General features: G+C 41.9%; 1 protein-coding gene across 1 annotated transcript in view; it reads left to right on the top strand.

Moving 5' to 3' along the window:
* Nucleotides 1-17,352, top strand: part of LOC309554127 (A disintegrin and metalloproteinase with thrombospondin motifs 2-like) — a gene marked incomplete at its 5' end in the record, with an annotated part of 1,497,034 nt that overhangs the window by 304,842 nt on the left and 1,174,840 nt on the right. The window lies entirely within an intron of this gene.

Genomic DNA, 17,352 nt, shown 5'->3' with positions numbered 1-17,352 from the left:
ATATAGATATCCTGTGGCTCTTTCACATTATTTGTAGAATTTGATCCCGTATTTGGCCCTTTTGTTAGGAATATATTGTTTTATTCCTAGCCGGCCTGTAAAGTGTACCAGGGACTCATCCACACATGTTCTGTTCATGGACATAAAGTTCTGCAAATCTTTGGGGAAAAAAATGATGACATTACATTACTTGTCATAATTTGGGTGATTTTGGGGAGGGCACTGAGTGTTGCCTCTGAAGTAAGGGAAGCGCATTATCATATCGGGAGTTGGACATTACGGAAGAATACATGGGCATGTGGTGTATGCGATGGGTGGACCAATAGGCACGTCCTTCATTTTTTTTTTTGTGATCCCCATGTTTATAGTAAAGCCCAAAAACAATTTTAACTCCTCCAAATTCAAATCTCTCCACAAACGGATGGGCATAGGATGATTGGGGGTTGTTTGCAGTATACTGCTGGGCATAGAGATTGGTTTGGTCTACGATAAATTGCAGCAAAGTGTTGGGGAAAAATAAAGTAAATAGATTTTTGAGAAATTCTCAGGCTTGGCCTGCACACTTGGCTGTGCGTTGAAAGAGGGGATGCTTGCTGATCTCGAGTTGGAGGGAAGCCATGTTGGGTTGGCAAGAGCATCTGGGAGGTATGTAGTGGCCCTGGCTTTTGGAGGATGTGACATTCCAGTGCTGGTAGTTGGGGATTTGAAATTTCTGCGCTGGTACTTGGGAGTGATACCGCAGCGCTGCTGCTGGGCCTGGGCATTCAATCCTGGGGTGTATCTCTGGTGGCAGTGCTGGTACTGGGCCTGGACATAGGATCCTGGGGTGTATCGCTGGTGGCAGTGCTGGTACTGGGCCTGGGCATTCGATCCTCGGGTGTATCGCTTGTGGCTTCCTGGTTTCCAGAGCGCCGTGCCCTTTTAGGAGGGATCCATTCTTCCTCCAAGTCCATCGCCGATCTGCTACTATTTATTATTTCGGAATTGGATTTGGAATTGGAATCTGATGAGGACTCCCCTCTGCTCTCATCAGTCATGGAGAGGATCTGAAATGCCTCTTCGCTGCTCTACACTTTTTTTGATATGGTGGCTGTGATGGGCTGTGCAACGGGTGACAAATGACTGCTGATGGCCACTGATTGGTGGCAGGTGAGTGATGGGTGGCAGGTGACGGTGACTGATTGGTGTCTGATGGGGTGACAGATGACAGTCACTGATGGGGTGACAGGTGATGGTCACTGATGGGGTGACTGGTGAGGGTCACTGATGGGGTGACTGGTGAGGGTCACTGATGGGTGACAGGCGACGGGCGATGGTCACGATGGGTAACAGGTGCATCGCTGACGGTACTGATGGCAGTCTCTGATGGTGACAGGTGCACTTTATGGGTGGCAGTTGCACTTTATGGGCACTGACAGGTGACACTTTATGGTGTACAGATGCGGGGACTGTTGGGTGACAGGTGCAATGGGGGGGCTGAACACTGTATGGGGACAGGTTCTCTTTATTTGTGTATTGCACAGTAAACTGACAAGACACAGATCAATAACTTACTGCTTCTGGCTCTTCTCTCCTTACACTGGAAACAGTGTGTGAGGAGAGAAGAGCTGGTAACAGTAAGTTACTGCTCTGTGTTTACATTTGTGATCGGCTGTGAATGGATTACAGCCAATCACGTGGTAAACAGTCACTGTCATTGGCTGTTTACCACGGTCGTTGACGAGCTGTGTTCCTGGGAACACGCCGCCACCGACATAACTGTGCAGCACGCTCCCGATCGCGCATGCACAGTCTACATCCTGGGCAGAGCTATGTGATCGGCTGTGATTGGATCACAGCCGATCACGTGGCAAACAGCCATTGCTCATTGGCTGTTTACCCCTGTCGGTGATGCGCTGTGTCTTGGGGACACGCCGCCACCAACAGTGCAGAACAGCGCGCATACGATCACGCACCTGTCCTGCTTGAATGGGCTGCCGTAATATGACGTCGGCCCAGAATGAGAGCCGCACCGATCCACCGTCATTTGACGGTGGGCAGGCAGCAAGTGGTTAAAATGATGGTGTATTTGCTTGATTGTCCACGCATGTAAGCCCTTACTAAAAGGGGTATTAAACTCTTTTATGCTTGTTTTACCTACAGGTAAGCTTAAAATAAAGCTTATATGTAGGTAAGTGACGGCAGTGATGTCATCACGGCTCAGTCATTCACTTAGCTGGAAGGAAGACCATTTAAAGATGGAAGCCCTGTCAGTGGTGAAGGGCTTGGTCTTAAGGTAAGTGCATACTAGCACATCATGATATTGCCATGCAGGGAGATTTTTTTTTTTTTTTTGCATAGGGAAAGTTTACTACCGCTTTAAAACAAATGTGCCATTTTTGGAAGGAGAAGTCTATTTTTTATAAATGGAGTTTTCAACATGAAAAAATGTATGTAATCCATAAAATGGAAAAAACCTACTGCTTATACTGCAGTGTGTAAAATCGAAAAATGGATACTGCTATCACAGAACCATCACATTAAAGGTTAGGCAGTATTGTCTGGGGATTCCATGCTGAGTGTTGGGACCAAAGCCTTGGCATATTGTGAGTATGTTTATCTGTGTTCAAATTGAACAGGATTTTTCTACATGTCAGGCCAGTATTTTGGTGAACCCTCCTTTTAATTGCTCTAGAGAATCTTTTTTTTTACTTATGCAGACATTGTTTCTTGTGCTGCCACTGCCAGTACTATATTTTCAGTCTCCTTCCTGGCTTTTAGTGGATTCGGTGACTGTTGTGGGGCAAATTAGGGTGGTAATTAAAGGGGGCGTGTCCTACGCATGGCGCCAAGCGGTCACATCTAAACTAGGCTCCAGCCGAGGATCCTTTACATCATTGCCCTACTATGCTGATTTGCTCGTCTGGCTCCCAGTCCACCACGTGCTAACGATCCAGGAGACATCTAGCTGCCAAGCTGCTTCCCTCCGGCTCCATCAAGCGTTTCCTGGCTACGGAATGCTCAGACTCCCGCGAGCCATCAGAACAGGCCTGATCCCCTCGGGTGAGTAGATCTACCACACCACATCCACACGGCAAAGCTCTCCTGCCTCATCCTTCGGATTGGAAGGCACAGAGGATCGGGATCCGAAAATGCCATTCAATGCCATTCTTCAGTCAAAGACCTGAAGTGGGAACTTGCGGGCATCTTCCAGAGTCTGGAAAAATCGATTAAAAAATAAATCTCTGTAGTTTGACCCTATTTTTCCCATTTGCTCGTTGAGAGTTTAGGACTCTGAAAAATGACAGGATGTCCAAGAAGCCATCAAGTATATGTGACACAGCTGGCAGTTGCCCACAGGGCCGCTCTTTATAAACTGGAGGACCTTGACAATGGAAATCAGATTAATAAACATTCACCTCCGTGATCTCCCTGAGGCTACCAAAGATGAAGACTTGCCTGATGATACTGTCAGAGGCATTTTTAACGCTGTCCTTGGACAACCTGACACTAATCCTGTCCGAATCAATCAAGTCCATAGGGCCTTAAGACTCTGCAATTTAATTGCTGACATTCCTTGCAATGTTATATGTCAACTACATTATTTTGAGGACAAGTACGCCATCATGCAGAAACTGCATGGGTCCCTGTCCATTGATTTTGATGGGGCCTCCATTGCTCTTTACCCTGACCTATCTAAAGAGACTTTGGAACGCCGCCAGGCTCTACGACCACTTCTGGATAAGCTCCGTTCTAACTACATCACTTATCAATGGGGCTTCCCCTCCTGCCTAATCTCCACAAAGAATGGTTGTTCTAACACTCTTCAATTTCCATAAGATCTTCCTACTTTTTGCCCTGACCTCAAAATTGATCCCCCTGCTCTACCGGGCTGGCAAGAAGCAAATCCTACCTTCGCAACAGTGCTGGATTCCCAGTGGAAGAAATCCAATCCAAAAAGAAACGCACAAGCACTCCGGGGTCTACCCAGAAAAATGGGTGATATCTTCCCTGTTTTTTTCCCACTAAAAATGGCCACTCTTTGTTTTTGTAGTTCCACTAATTTAAGTGGGACATCTTCCCTTAACTGGTTGTTATCAAACTATGGTTTAAGCTACTCATGCCTGGATATTTGAGTTTTTACGCCTTTTGTGGAGTTCCCTTATACCTCATCTTGGTGTTCTAATTTTATATTTATATAGCTGCTCTGAGCACCCGTGCTGTTCAAGTCAGTACAGGTTTTTTTTTTTTTTCTTCAAATATTTTTATTGACGAAAATCACGAAAAAATTACAAAGCAAGTAAAGTTTTCAATGGGTTACAACGCCAAGGAGTAAAAAAAAAACAAAAAAAAAAACAATATTATGTTCTAAGAGTTTCAGTGACTTTCCCCCCTCCCATACAGAAGGTTTTACCTTTACACTGCTGGCATGTTTTCCCTGTAAAGACTTTAAATAGGCCGAACTATCTAACTCCTGTTGAAGTGTTTTATTAGTAAATTGTAATCTTTCACATTCTGTTTCTAGAGTACATCTCTCTCTGTAACATTCTAACAATTCATGAAATTTTTGATCCAGATCCCTTTTAAGACAATCAATAATTTCTCTGTTCTGGTTATCTTTATCACGATAAGCTGATATTTGAACTGAAAACTGTTTCCTTTCACCAACAAACTTTTCAGATTGAATTTCAATCTCGGGAACTGTTTGTTGTAAATTTTCAAAATGATCAGCCTTCCATTTAATTTCATGTTTATTCCAATCCAATTGTTCTGTTAATTCAACAATTGTATAAAGAAATTCTGGCCATGACCTAAGTATTAGTAAATCTTTACCTCTCTTTGTTTTAGCTTCAACAATTTGACAGAGATAACCAGCAACCCAGGATTCTTCAGACCAAATATCATTTACATATCCTGCAATTCTATTTTGCATTTCAGTTACCCAATGAATAGCCAATCTATCTTTAACAAAAGACATCACTTTAGATTTAACCATTTCTCGTGCCAGTTTGTCACGCACACCAGGCTCTGGTTCTGCATCAATTTGACCAGATTCATTAAGAATACATTTGGACTCAGCCATGTTCAATATTGTATCCAACAATCGCAATAATCAATCAATGAAAATGACAACAAAATATATATTTTGCACAATTATATCCTTTATTTCAAACTTAGGCACTATCTCGCTGCTTGGGCCTCCAATTATGTCAGAATGTTTATACTGCTCTGATAAACAGTGTCTATTTATGCAAATAAGCAAGGACCTATAATTAGGGAGATTCTCAACTTATCTCCACAACTCAACAAAAACTCGAGATCGTTTATTGGCGCTAACTTGAAGATAAGAGGAATACAATTTTGTGCAAAAATATATATATTTAATAAATAAAATCAGTGCAGAATAATGTAAAAAAATATAACTGGTAATAAACACAAAATGGGGAACAAAATTCAATAATATGTATCACACAGGTAATGTGAGAAATGCAATCAAAATATATTTTTAAAGAATATCAATGTAACCAAAACCCATAACTTCTGGAAATTGGAATGTGATTAATAGCTTCTCAGGAGCTCACAAAATATGGAAACAAAATTTGACAGATTTGACATGTGACCTCTCTCAGCCAACAGATGTTCACAACACAATGCTTTAAAAAAAATGCATGGACAAAAATTGTTACACCATGCACCAAGACTTGCTAGAAGTCAAGATTGTTTTGGGTAAAAAACTTTGATTTAGTTAATTTATTAATAATACATCATAACTGCACCATTTACTATGGGCTGAAATCAGCCTCAAGGGGATATAATAAACACGTATGTATAAATTTCCAAGATTAAAAAAAAATAGACCAGTCATAGTGCAGTTAGAATGATCTAAATTCAAATCTTGATGCTATAAGGATAATAATGGTTCAGTCAGATGTATATGGCAATCAAATTGCCTATAGAAATGTATACTTTACCAAAAACTTCTATATCTGTTGCCTGGGATGTCACTATTGAATAGCCTTCCTCAGCTTCAAATGTCTCCCATCAGTGTGTCAGAACCTCATCCGTGCATCCTACTTCCTTCCTGATGTTTTCAATCCCTCTTTTTCTCGTCTCTGATTTACACTAACTTTTATCCTATGGGAATATGGGTGTGGATTTTGTTTTCCACATGAAAATACATCAGATAGGGGCTCATCCTCTATATGGCTCTATCTTGCCATTATCAATAGGGGGCACTGTTTGTCTACATAACAATTTGGGGAAAATGGTTTAATTCAACTATTTTCTCAAAGATAACCTTCTGACCTTAGCCTTGGAGAAAAACTTAAATCTTATGGATTTTTACCCTCCATGTCACTTTACTGTCAAGAATACAGACTCTCCCAAGATATAAATTACCTGTATAGGATATGAGACCACTGCAATTAACATTCCTTGTAAGTGAAGCAACTTAAAAATGGAATTAGCACTTAGCTCTTTACAAAAAACAAAAAACAAAAAAAAAAAAAAAAACAATGGTATACATATCACTCTATTCTATATATTTGAAGCTTATACCTATTATATCCATAATAATACACATATAATTCAAGGAGTACCTCCCCCCAATATATAATGAATATCGGTTGAATATTATAAAAGTAAATATGTATAAAACATTCCTAGAACTTATTCAATTAAGTAGGCCTGTGTATATGCTTCAAATAATACAATGACATAACAATATAGTTGCTAATACAATTACTACAAATAATAATAATGTTTCCTAAAGCAGATTTTTAAATGAGTCCTAAAAAAAATGAAACATTCTGATCTCTTGTTCATTATTAAAATCCAGACAAGAATGACATCACTCTCATTATAGCACAGCCTGGCACCATGGCTAGTCCTTATCTTGGCGTGTTGTCTGGGCCCCTTTAATTTATTGGCTTGAGAAGGTATTTGCTGAGACTCTAAAATTTTCTGTAAGAATCTTTACCCAAGGACAATGAACTTACATTCACCTCCTGACAAAATGGCTGCCAGGCTGCCCAATATACCAATATGTACAAAATAATTTGTATGGGCCTTATATAATTCCTTTTAGCCCCAATAGTTCTGACAACTTTATGCTCTTTTAAACGTGATCCTGTCTCTTCTTCCCAAGTTTCTATGAATGAAAGTTTCCACAAACCCACCATCTGAGTTAACTTTTTGTAAGACTGAGATATACAGTACTATGTTTTATTTTTGTTAATGGATTACAGAGCTTTTCCACAAGGTGCAGCTCTTTCTCAGTTCTGATGGGTTGAGGCAAAGATCTTACAAAATGTTTTAACTGTAGATACCTCCATTCCTTTAAAATTATATTTCCTCCCCTAGTGTAGAGTTTGTGATATGACCCGATCTTTCCACTTTGTATTATCTTTTAACTGGTTGTTTTTACCCAGTTACCAAATTGTTTCTCATTTCCTGGTGCAAAGTATTGTGTGCCTCTTAACCACTTGCTGACCGCCGCAAGTACATAGTTACATAGTTAGTGAGGTTGAAAAAAGACATCAGTCCATCCAGTTCAACCTATGATGTGTGTGTGTGTGTGTGCCTACTGTTAACCGCACATTGCATACCCCTGTATGTTGTGGTCTTTAAGGTGCCCATCTAATAGTTTTTTGAAACTATCAATGCTCCCTGCTGATATGACTGTTTGCGGAAGAGAATTCCACATCCTTACTGCTCTTACAGTGAAGAACCCCCTGCGTATTTTAAGGTTAAACCGCCTTTCCTCTAGTTTTAGTGAGTGGCCACGTGTCTTCTTGTATTTTCTTTCTCTGAATAGGTTTTTCCATAAGCTAGGGTTGCCAGTACAAGATTTGTACATTGATATCATTTCCCCCCTCAATTGTCTCTTCTCCAGAGAGAATAAGTTCAGTGCTTGCAGTCTTTCCTCATAGCTGATGTCCTCCATTCCCCTAATTATTTTTGTTGCCCTTCTCTGGACTTTCTCCAGTTCCAGCACATCCTTCCTGAGGACCGGTGCCCAGAACTGGACAGCATACTCCAGATGTGGCCGGACCAGAGTCTTGTAGAGTGGGAGAATAATCTCTTTATTTCTGGAGTGAATCCCCTTTTTTATACATCCCAGTATTCTGTTTGCTTTGCTTGCAGCGGCTTGGCATTGTCCTTTTCCATCCTAGACTCACCCAGAGGTCCCCCCCCCCCCCCGTGAGTAGCTTGCTTTCTGGTTTCTGGCACCCAGGTGCATTACTTTACATTTTTCAACATTAAACCTCATCTGCCATGTAGTTTCCCACCCCATAATTGTGTTCATGTCCGCTTGTAAGGTTTCCACATCCTGCCCAGAAGATATTGGCATGCTTAGTTTAGTATCATCCGCAAATACTGAGATTTTGCTCGATATCCCCTCCTCTAGATCATTTATGAATAAATTAAACAGAATTGGCCCCAGGACAGAACCCTGGGGGACCCCGCTTTCCACACCCGCCCAATCTGAGTACTCCCCATTAATCACCACCCTTTGCAACCTCCCCTGGAGCCAGTTCTCTATCCAGGTACTCACCTTATGGTCCATACCTACCTTCCTTAGTTTGAACGGTAAGCGTTTGTGGGGAACGGTGTCAAAGGCCTTTGCGAAGTCCAGGTACACCACATCCACAGGCTTGCCTTTATCTAGGTGGCAGCTCACTTCATCATAGAAGGTTAATAGATTGGTTTGGCAAGAACGATTTTTCATGAATCCATGCTGATTACTACTAATAATACCGTTTTCATTACTAAAGTCGTGTATGTGGTCCCTTAACATCCCCTCCAAAATCTTGCAGACTACTGATGTTAGGCTGACCGGCCTATAGTTACCCGGGATACACCTCGGCCCCTTTTTAAATATTGGTACCACGTTGGCTTTTTTCCAATCAGCTGGCACCATACCCGTCTGTAAACTATCCTTAAAGATCAAGAATAATGGTCTGGCAATCACCTGGCTGAGCTCTTTAAGAACCCTCGGGTGCAAGCCACCCGGTCCCAGTGATTTATTTATGTTAAGTTTCTCTAGTTTAGTTCTAAGTCTATCTTCTGTTAGCCATGGCGGTATTTCCTGAGGTGTGTTGTTTAGTTTGGCCTTACAAGCTGGGTTAGTGTAGCCCCCCAATTCTTTTGTGAAGACTGAAGAGAAGAAATTATTTAACACTTTCGCCTTTTCCCTGTCCTCTGTGGCCAAAACTCCCTTATCGTCTTTTATGGGGCCAATGTGTTCTGGCCACGCTTTCTTACTGTTTATATACTTAAAGAATTTCTTGGGGTTCTTTTTACTCTCTTCCGCTATATGTCTCTCGTGTTCTATTTTAGCCGTCCTGATTTCGTCTTTACATTTCTTATTACACTCTTTGTAATGCTTGAATGCTGCCAATGACCCTTCAGCCTTGTATTTTTTGAAGGCCTTTTCTTTTGTATTAATATGCATTTTTATGTTGGAGTTTAGCCACCCAGGGTTTAGTTTTGCTCTTTTAAATTTATTTCCCTTTGGAATGCACTGGTCAATCCCTTTGTTTAGTATGCTCTTGAAGCACTCCCATTTTTCCTCCATGTTCTTTGTTCCCAGGGTTCTATCCCATTTGATATTTTCTAGCAGAGAGCGCAGTTTTGGGAAATTGGCTCTTTTGAAATTCAGTGTCCTTATATTGCCCTTGTGTTTCCCGTTATTGTAATTAATACATATACTGCGGCGGTCAGCCCCGTGCAAGCAAAGTGATGTATCCATACGTCACTAGCTCCCGCCGTTCTGGGGCGCACGCCCTCGCTGCCGCTGATGACCTGATTGGGTTCAGAACCGATCAGTCATCAGGTCCAGGCCAATGATTTTTGGCCTGGACCTGTTGATTGGTCCTGCCCAATCAGATTCTATTCTGAGCCTGTGTAATGTAAACACAGGCTCAGAAAAGACGTGCTCTCCCCTCCCATGATCCTTTTTGGATTCATCAAGAGGAGAGAGCACATCTAACTGTGAGTACTGCACCAAGCACACATACACACACTTAGTTAGGCACATTTAACAACACACACTGTATACTGTACAGGGAGTGCAGAATTATTAGGCAAATGAGTATTTTTGAGGATTAATTTTATTATTGAACAACAACCATGTTCTCAATGAACCCAAAAAACTCATTAATATCAAATCTGACTATTTTTGGAAGTAGTTTTTAGTTTGTTTTTAGTTTTAGCTATTTTAGGGGGATATCTGTGTGTGCAGGTGACTATTACTGTGCATAATTATTAGGCAACTTAACAAAAATCAAATATATAGTATACCCATTTCAATTATTTATTTATACCAGTGAAACCAATATAACATCTCAACATTCACAAATACTGTATAGTATATAGCATTTTCTATATACCCGTATAAGTGTTACTTGTGACCAGATTTAGCGCTTCTCGCCGTTCCTTTTATACTTAGGATACCCGCCACCCCCTCCCAATAAAGATTTAACCCCCTGATCACAACCAGTTAACCCCTTCCCCCCTGTCACATTGCACACTAACACACACGTAGTATAGTTTTACTGTATTTGTATTAGTGTGATTGTGACTTTAGTTAGCGCTAGTGAGTTAATTTCTGTCCCAAAGGAGGTTTAGGGTCCCCGCCACCCCCCTCCCCAATAAAGATTTAACCCCCTGATCCCCCCCTGATGACCCCCAGTTAACCCCTTCATTGCCCTGTCACAGTGTCACTTTTATAGTGTACAGTTTTTTTTCTGATCACTATTATTAGTGACACAGGTGACATTAGCTAGTGTTAGCGTCAGTCTAAAATAGCACAGATCCCCGGCGCATAGTTAGAAATAACCCCTTGCTTACCACACACACACACACACACACACACACACGCACATACACTTCCATTACTAGTATAGTGTTTGAACAGATCAATATCTGATCTGATCAGAACTATACTAGCGTCCCCATAGTTTAGGGTTCCCAAAACGCGGTGTTTGCACGATCAGCACTGATTCCTGCCAGCACCTGCGTTTAACCCCTCCGGGCCAGCCCACCCCACCCAGGCAAGTGTCGTAATCAATAGATTACTGTCACTTACAAAAAAACAAACACACAAAACCGCTGTGTTAGCAGAGTCAGGTCTGATCCCTGCTAGCATTAGCAGTTTTGGTAGCGCTTGAAATAGTCCTTGACAACCAGGTGCTTTTATTACCTGTGAGTCACACTACTGTACCAGTAAATTTAGTTACCAAAATGTCCAAACGTTGGTACAGTAAGTAGTGCAGAGGCTTACAGTATACTGACCATGTCAGATGAGAGCGATGGGGAAGCCTCACTGGCAGAATCAAGGTCAGTATACGAACCCGATGACAGCAGCGGCTCCCTGACAGATAGCTTCGACGACAGATGGGTCCCTGTTAGACCCAGGTGTACCCGATCCCATTCTGAAGTTGTTGAGATGCAGGAATCACAGGGTGCTCGTATGGAGCAGAGTGTTGGTACTAGTGCCGCTCATCCTTCTGGTGGCCTGGCAAGCGCCAGCGGCCTAGTACACCCTGGACCTAGTACAACCAGCACTGCAGTATCACTTGGTGATGTGGCGAGTCCCATAAGTGCAGTTGAAGCTGGTGTGGTGGCTAGCACTAGTAGTGGCCCGCAGCCACCTCATATTCGAAGACAGGCCCGTAGAGTCCATAGTGCCCTCCCTGATGCGCTGGCATATCCCAATTGGCAACCCACTGATTCTACAGCGCCAGTACTTCCCCCATTCACTGCCCAACCCGGAATCCACGTGGAGACGGCTGGTTTTAGGCCCCTGAATTTTATTGAGCTGTTCTTCACGGAAGATCTTTACGGATCTATTGTGGATCAAACAAATTTATATGCACAACAATTCATCGCTGCCAACCCAAATTCGCCCCTTGCCAGACAATTTGGCTGGAAACCTATGACGGTTCCCGATTTTAAAATCTTTCTGGGCCTTTCCCTGAACATGGGCATAACCAAAAAGAGTGAATTGCGGCTATATTGGTCTACTAGCCCAATTCACCATATGCGCGTGTACTCTTCCTCCATTACCAGGGGGAAATACGAGCAAGTTCTGCGATTTTTGCATTTCAACGACAATGAAATCTGTCATCCTCGGGGAGACCCTGAATATGATCGGCTCCACAAAATTCGGCCCCTGATAGACCACATTGACGAGTCCCTGATTAAGTTTATTGGCCTCCTTGCTATGAAACAGTACCTCTCCAGCAAACGTGCCAGATACAGGGTTATTTTCCGGGTCTATGAGGGAAAAGATAGCACTGTGGAGCCCCCCAACTGCCCAGACTACATAGGGAGCAGCAGCAAGATAGTTTGGGACTTGGTGTCACCCTTATCCGGAAAGGGGTACCATTTGTACGTGGACAACTTTTACACAAGCGTGCCACTATTTAGTCATCTTTCTGAATTACAAATTGGCGCATGTGGCACTGTGCGACCTAATCGCCGGGGCTTCCCCCAACGACTTGTAAATTCCCGTCTTAGTCGGGGGGAGAGAGCCTGCTTGAAAACGGACAAATTGCTTGCAGTGAAGTGCAGGGATACACGGGATGTTTTCATTCTGTTTCTATGGCAACTGGCGTTATGGAGAAACCCCTCTCTGTCCACGGCTACAACCTTAATATGGGAGGGGTGGACCTTAATGACCAGCTTTTGGCGCTCTATTTAGTTGCCCATAAAGCCAGACGCTGGTTCAAAAAATGTCTGTTTATTTATTCCAATTGGCTATGCTGAACGCCTTTGTCCTATACAGGGCGTCAGGACGAACTGGATCTTTCCGAGAATTCCAGGAATCGATCATCAATTCCTACCTGTACCAAGTTCCCCTTCCAGATGCAGTGAGCCGGCTGCATGAGAGACATTTTTCACATGTCCTCCCGAGTACCCCTACCCAAAGACGCCCCCAAAGATGTCGTGTCTGTAGCAGGCGCGGATGTAGGCGTGACACCCGCCATTATTGTCCCAGATGTCCTGACCAACCTGGTCTCTGCATCGGGGAATGTTTCGAGCGCTACCATACACTAGTAGAGTATTAGTGTAGGGTACAGCATGACATAGTGTAGGGCACACAAACACAGGGTCTCGAAAGATGTTCGATGGCTATCGACATTTTGAGAGACCCAAGCTGGAAAATTGCAGTTCACAGAAAAAAAAGTGTTACAAAAATAAAAAATAAATCCAAAAACAGTTGTCGTGTCAGTCATTTTTTAATGTTCTTCTACTCTTCCTACTGTAGTTTTACTGTACTTTGTTTGTTTTTCATTCTTTTGTTAACCTGTTTCTTCTGCAGGTACCCGTCGGCTGCCACATTGATTTTATATATTCTGACACAAACAGTGTTTGCGCACAGCATATATGGATACCTCTGATGGCAGCAGCTGTGGTAGGCTGATTTCACTACTGCAGTTAAAATACCTTTAGGTATACGTGGAATATTGTCATGTATACCCACCATTAAAATCAGTGGGTGGCTGTTTGGGCAGTTAATGGTGTGTAATACTACACAATATTCCTGTGGTGATTTCTGTTAGGTTCTCTTTTTTTCGTTCAGCCCACAGGCTGCATGAAAAAAAAAAACGACACTATATGCCAAACAAGGACTGGTACATTGCTGGACTTTGAGTGGTTATACCAGGATGATGCCTGTAGATTTAGGCATCACCTTGGTATCGTTTTTTACAGCCAGCGGTCGGCTTACATGTAAAAGCAATCCTAGCGGATAATTGTCCGCTAGACTGCTTTTACATGCAGTGGGAGGTGCCTTCCGCCGCCTTCCGTGGTTTTTCTCGGACTCTCCTGTCCCACCGGTTAACACGAGAGTGCAGCCGGTGGTTCAATTATCTAACCATAGAGCTGATTGGAGATGAGAATGGCTCCAATCATCTCTATGGCCTAAGATATCAGAAGCTACAAGCATTTCATGACTTCTGTTTCGTCAGAAATAAACAGCGCCATTGGGAAATTGGAAAGTATTTTATCACACCAATTTTGGTGTGGTCAGATGCGTTAAGGTCAGAGGAGAAATCTAGAGTCTAAAAGACCCCAATTTTTTTAAAAAAAGAGTACCTGTCACTAAAGATTGCTATCATAGGGGATATTTAAATTCACTGTGATAACAATAAAAATGATTAAAAAAAAAATGAAAGGAAAAGTGTCAAAATAACAAAAAAAATGCAAAATAAATAATAAAAAAAAATCAAGCCCCCCCCTGTCCCCCTGTGCTTGCGCGCAAATGCGCACGCAAGCGTTGGTCTAGTGTCATATGTAAACCGCAATTGCAGCATGCATGTGAGGTATCGCCCCGAACACCAGGTCAAGTGCAGTAATTCTTGCAGTAGACCACCTCTGTAAGTCTAAGGTGGTAACCTGTAAAGACTTTTAAAGGCTTTTAAAAATGTAAGTAGTTTGTTGCCGCTGCACAGGCGTGCGCAATTTTTAAAGCATGTCATGTTTGGTATCTATGTACTCGGCATAAGATCATCTTTTAAATTTTACCAAACAATTTGGAATTATATAGTGCATTTGTGCAATAAATTTAAGAAAAAATAATTTTTTTTGCAGAAATTGCGTTTGGAAAATCTGTGCGCAAATGTGTGACAAAAAATTTTGCAACATCCACCATTTTGTTGTATAGGGCCTCTGCTTTAAAGAAATATATAATGTTTGGGGGTTCTGTTAAATTCATGTTAGGTTCAAATGTTAAGTTTGAGCCATGAAATAATCTACGCCAATCAGGTTTGCATCTGTTCAGGTAAGCTTTACTGAGATTACATGCGCACGGACCACATCTCATACAGAAATAGAGAATGTGATGACATATACATTTTTGATACATCCTTTTATAGAGAGTTATCACATTAAAATCTATGGCGGGCACAAACCCAAAAACATAGTCATACAAGATTACACAATATTTCAATAACAGCCGTAATACAGCCTTTGTTGATTATTTAGCAAAGTCTTGGTCATCTTGCTCTAGGAGCATGACAATTAAAAATGATGGATAATATGCAATTAATGGCCGGTTACTGGAACTATCATTATCTAAGCCAATATATATTTGTTTATCTGTTATTCCGGAAAGTTAGGGAAGTTCTCTTGGCCGGACATCTCATGTTATAGTTGACACATATTCATAATAAAGACAACATAATTAGACTAAAGACTGAATTTCTGAAACTACGATGTTTAAATATATTCAGGGATTAAAAGGGGACTCTAGACTGCTATACTGATACATGAATACATAATATAAAAGTCTTTAAGAGTCCTCAATATATTTTCATCTTGACAGGTCCCTCCTGAGTTTAGAATTCATCTGTGTCTTTTCTTTTATACTTTGAATCTTCTTCTGTGTCTTTAGGTTGGTTTTCAGGTATGCGGGTAACCATCTCATGGGCCGTCTTTATGCGAGACCTCGAGAGCTCAAAAGAACCAGTATTAGTACGAGCAGTAGCCATTTTCATACAACATTTGCATAGCATTGGTACACATTTAACTACCAGTATAATCAATACTATAACTCCAACAATATACAGGATACCATGCAATATACCTGTGAACCACCCTCCAATACCAGTAAACCAGTTGACAGGTTTTAGCCAAGAGAGTCAACTTTCCCAGCTAACTCCAATCCAAGCGGTTTCGGTATGTTCCTTATGAAAATAAAGCTTTAATTGCTGCGCCCTTTATACATGTGAAATGATTGCATCTTCAGCTTTCATATCACTTCCTATGTAATTGCAGCATGAGGTTCCCACTACGGTACACATTCTTCCCTGACTAGCAGTAAGGTAATCCAACACCAGCCGGTGTTGTAAAACCTCCTTTTTAATCATTTTTAATTCAGTGGCCATCAATATGAAATTTCTGTCATACAGAGCAATTATGTTAAACCCTTAAATCAGCTAAATCTATAATAAAACTGAAAGCCTTTTTAATACAACATCTATTCACCCAAGGTATAGAAAATATTGGTCTTATCTCTTTATCATGGGACTCAATATTAATATCATCATCATTTCTTTCTGGGCCTTCATTCTGGGTTGGAATAGGTGCTAGTATTTCAAGATCAGTCTCTTCTTCAGTGTCATCTGCCACTTGTCCGAGGGTAGCCTGTACTGGAATATCCTGTTCAGTGAGGGCTCTTTTGAAGAAATGGGCAGGAATTTTATGCAATTGTGTCTCTTTAAACTCATTGTCACTCATGTACCATGTTGCAGGCACAACCCTCCCAAAGTAGCAAACTCCCATGGAATTTAATGGAATACAAGTGTAAGCTTTCTTTCCACACACAAAATAGTAACCTGGGGGGGGGGGGGGGCAGCACATGCCTTTCTGTAGTAATATCCCTGCAAACACATTAATAACTTCAAATTGTTCTGGCGTGAATGCTGGCGGTGTGTGAAATCATACAATTCCTGATATCGGTCTGTGCTCCACATTACATCTTTACCATCGAACCAATACCTGACATCCGCATTATCCATGCACTGAGAGTCTCCAATTGCTCGATCAGTATTCTTGAAACCTTTCTCAAGTAGTTCTGGCGGATAAATACGGGTAAAGTTAATACATACTGCTGGTATTCTCATTGGGGCCTTGGTAAATAGTAGCAGTGAAATGGCCTTGTCAACCATCTTAGCACTGATATTGCTAAAGTGAGCACCGTCTTCTATCTCAGCCAGGGTACTGGGTATACCTAGTAAGGGCAAAGTCTTGTGTGAGATAGGTGAATGTGTGCATATCCAACACTTAGTGATTTCCAACTTCTTGGCAGCTTGCAACTGCATAGCCACAAATGAATTATAGAAGGGTTGTCTCAGCTTAGCATGTAAGTCTCTCTTCAGCCTTTGCTCAACTCCCGACTCTGAGGTAATGTGTAACTTTTTAGTCATTACAGTAGCATTGAGGAAAAAGGCATCATGCGTCTCACCTTTTTTTATCATGTGAGTCCATTCATACATCATGACCGTGATAAAGCAGGGATAGAGAGAGTGAGGTGAAGATGAATGGCAGGAGGCACTATCAAAGTCAGTGCAAGTGTGTGAGGCAGTGTTTTTACATCTTAGTGGTTGTGGCTACCAGCGATGCTGGTTACCCTCTCTGGACGGACAGGTGCTGCTTGGCGCCTGCCTGTCCCATGTACCACGTACATGGCGCTCTGGGACCGGATCTACCTGCTCACCTTGGAGGCTACCAGGTCTGAATCATTCCTATCACCCACTTCCATCCACCCTCTCCTTCCCCTCATTTCCTTGTCTCTTTTCACAGTCGCTGTTATCTCCCACCCTTTTTCTTGGAGGTTACACTTTCTCCCTTTCACTCCTTTCA

Source organism: Pelophylax lessonae (assembly GCF_965119305.1).
Source record: "Pelophylax lessonae genome assembly, chromosome: 4".
In the NCBI taxonomy this organism is placed as follows: domain Eukaryota; kingdom Metazoa; phylum Chordata; class Amphibia; order Anura; family Ranidae; genus Pelophylax; species Pelophylax lessonae.
This window is presented reverse-complemented; position numbering and strand designations above follow the sequence as displayed.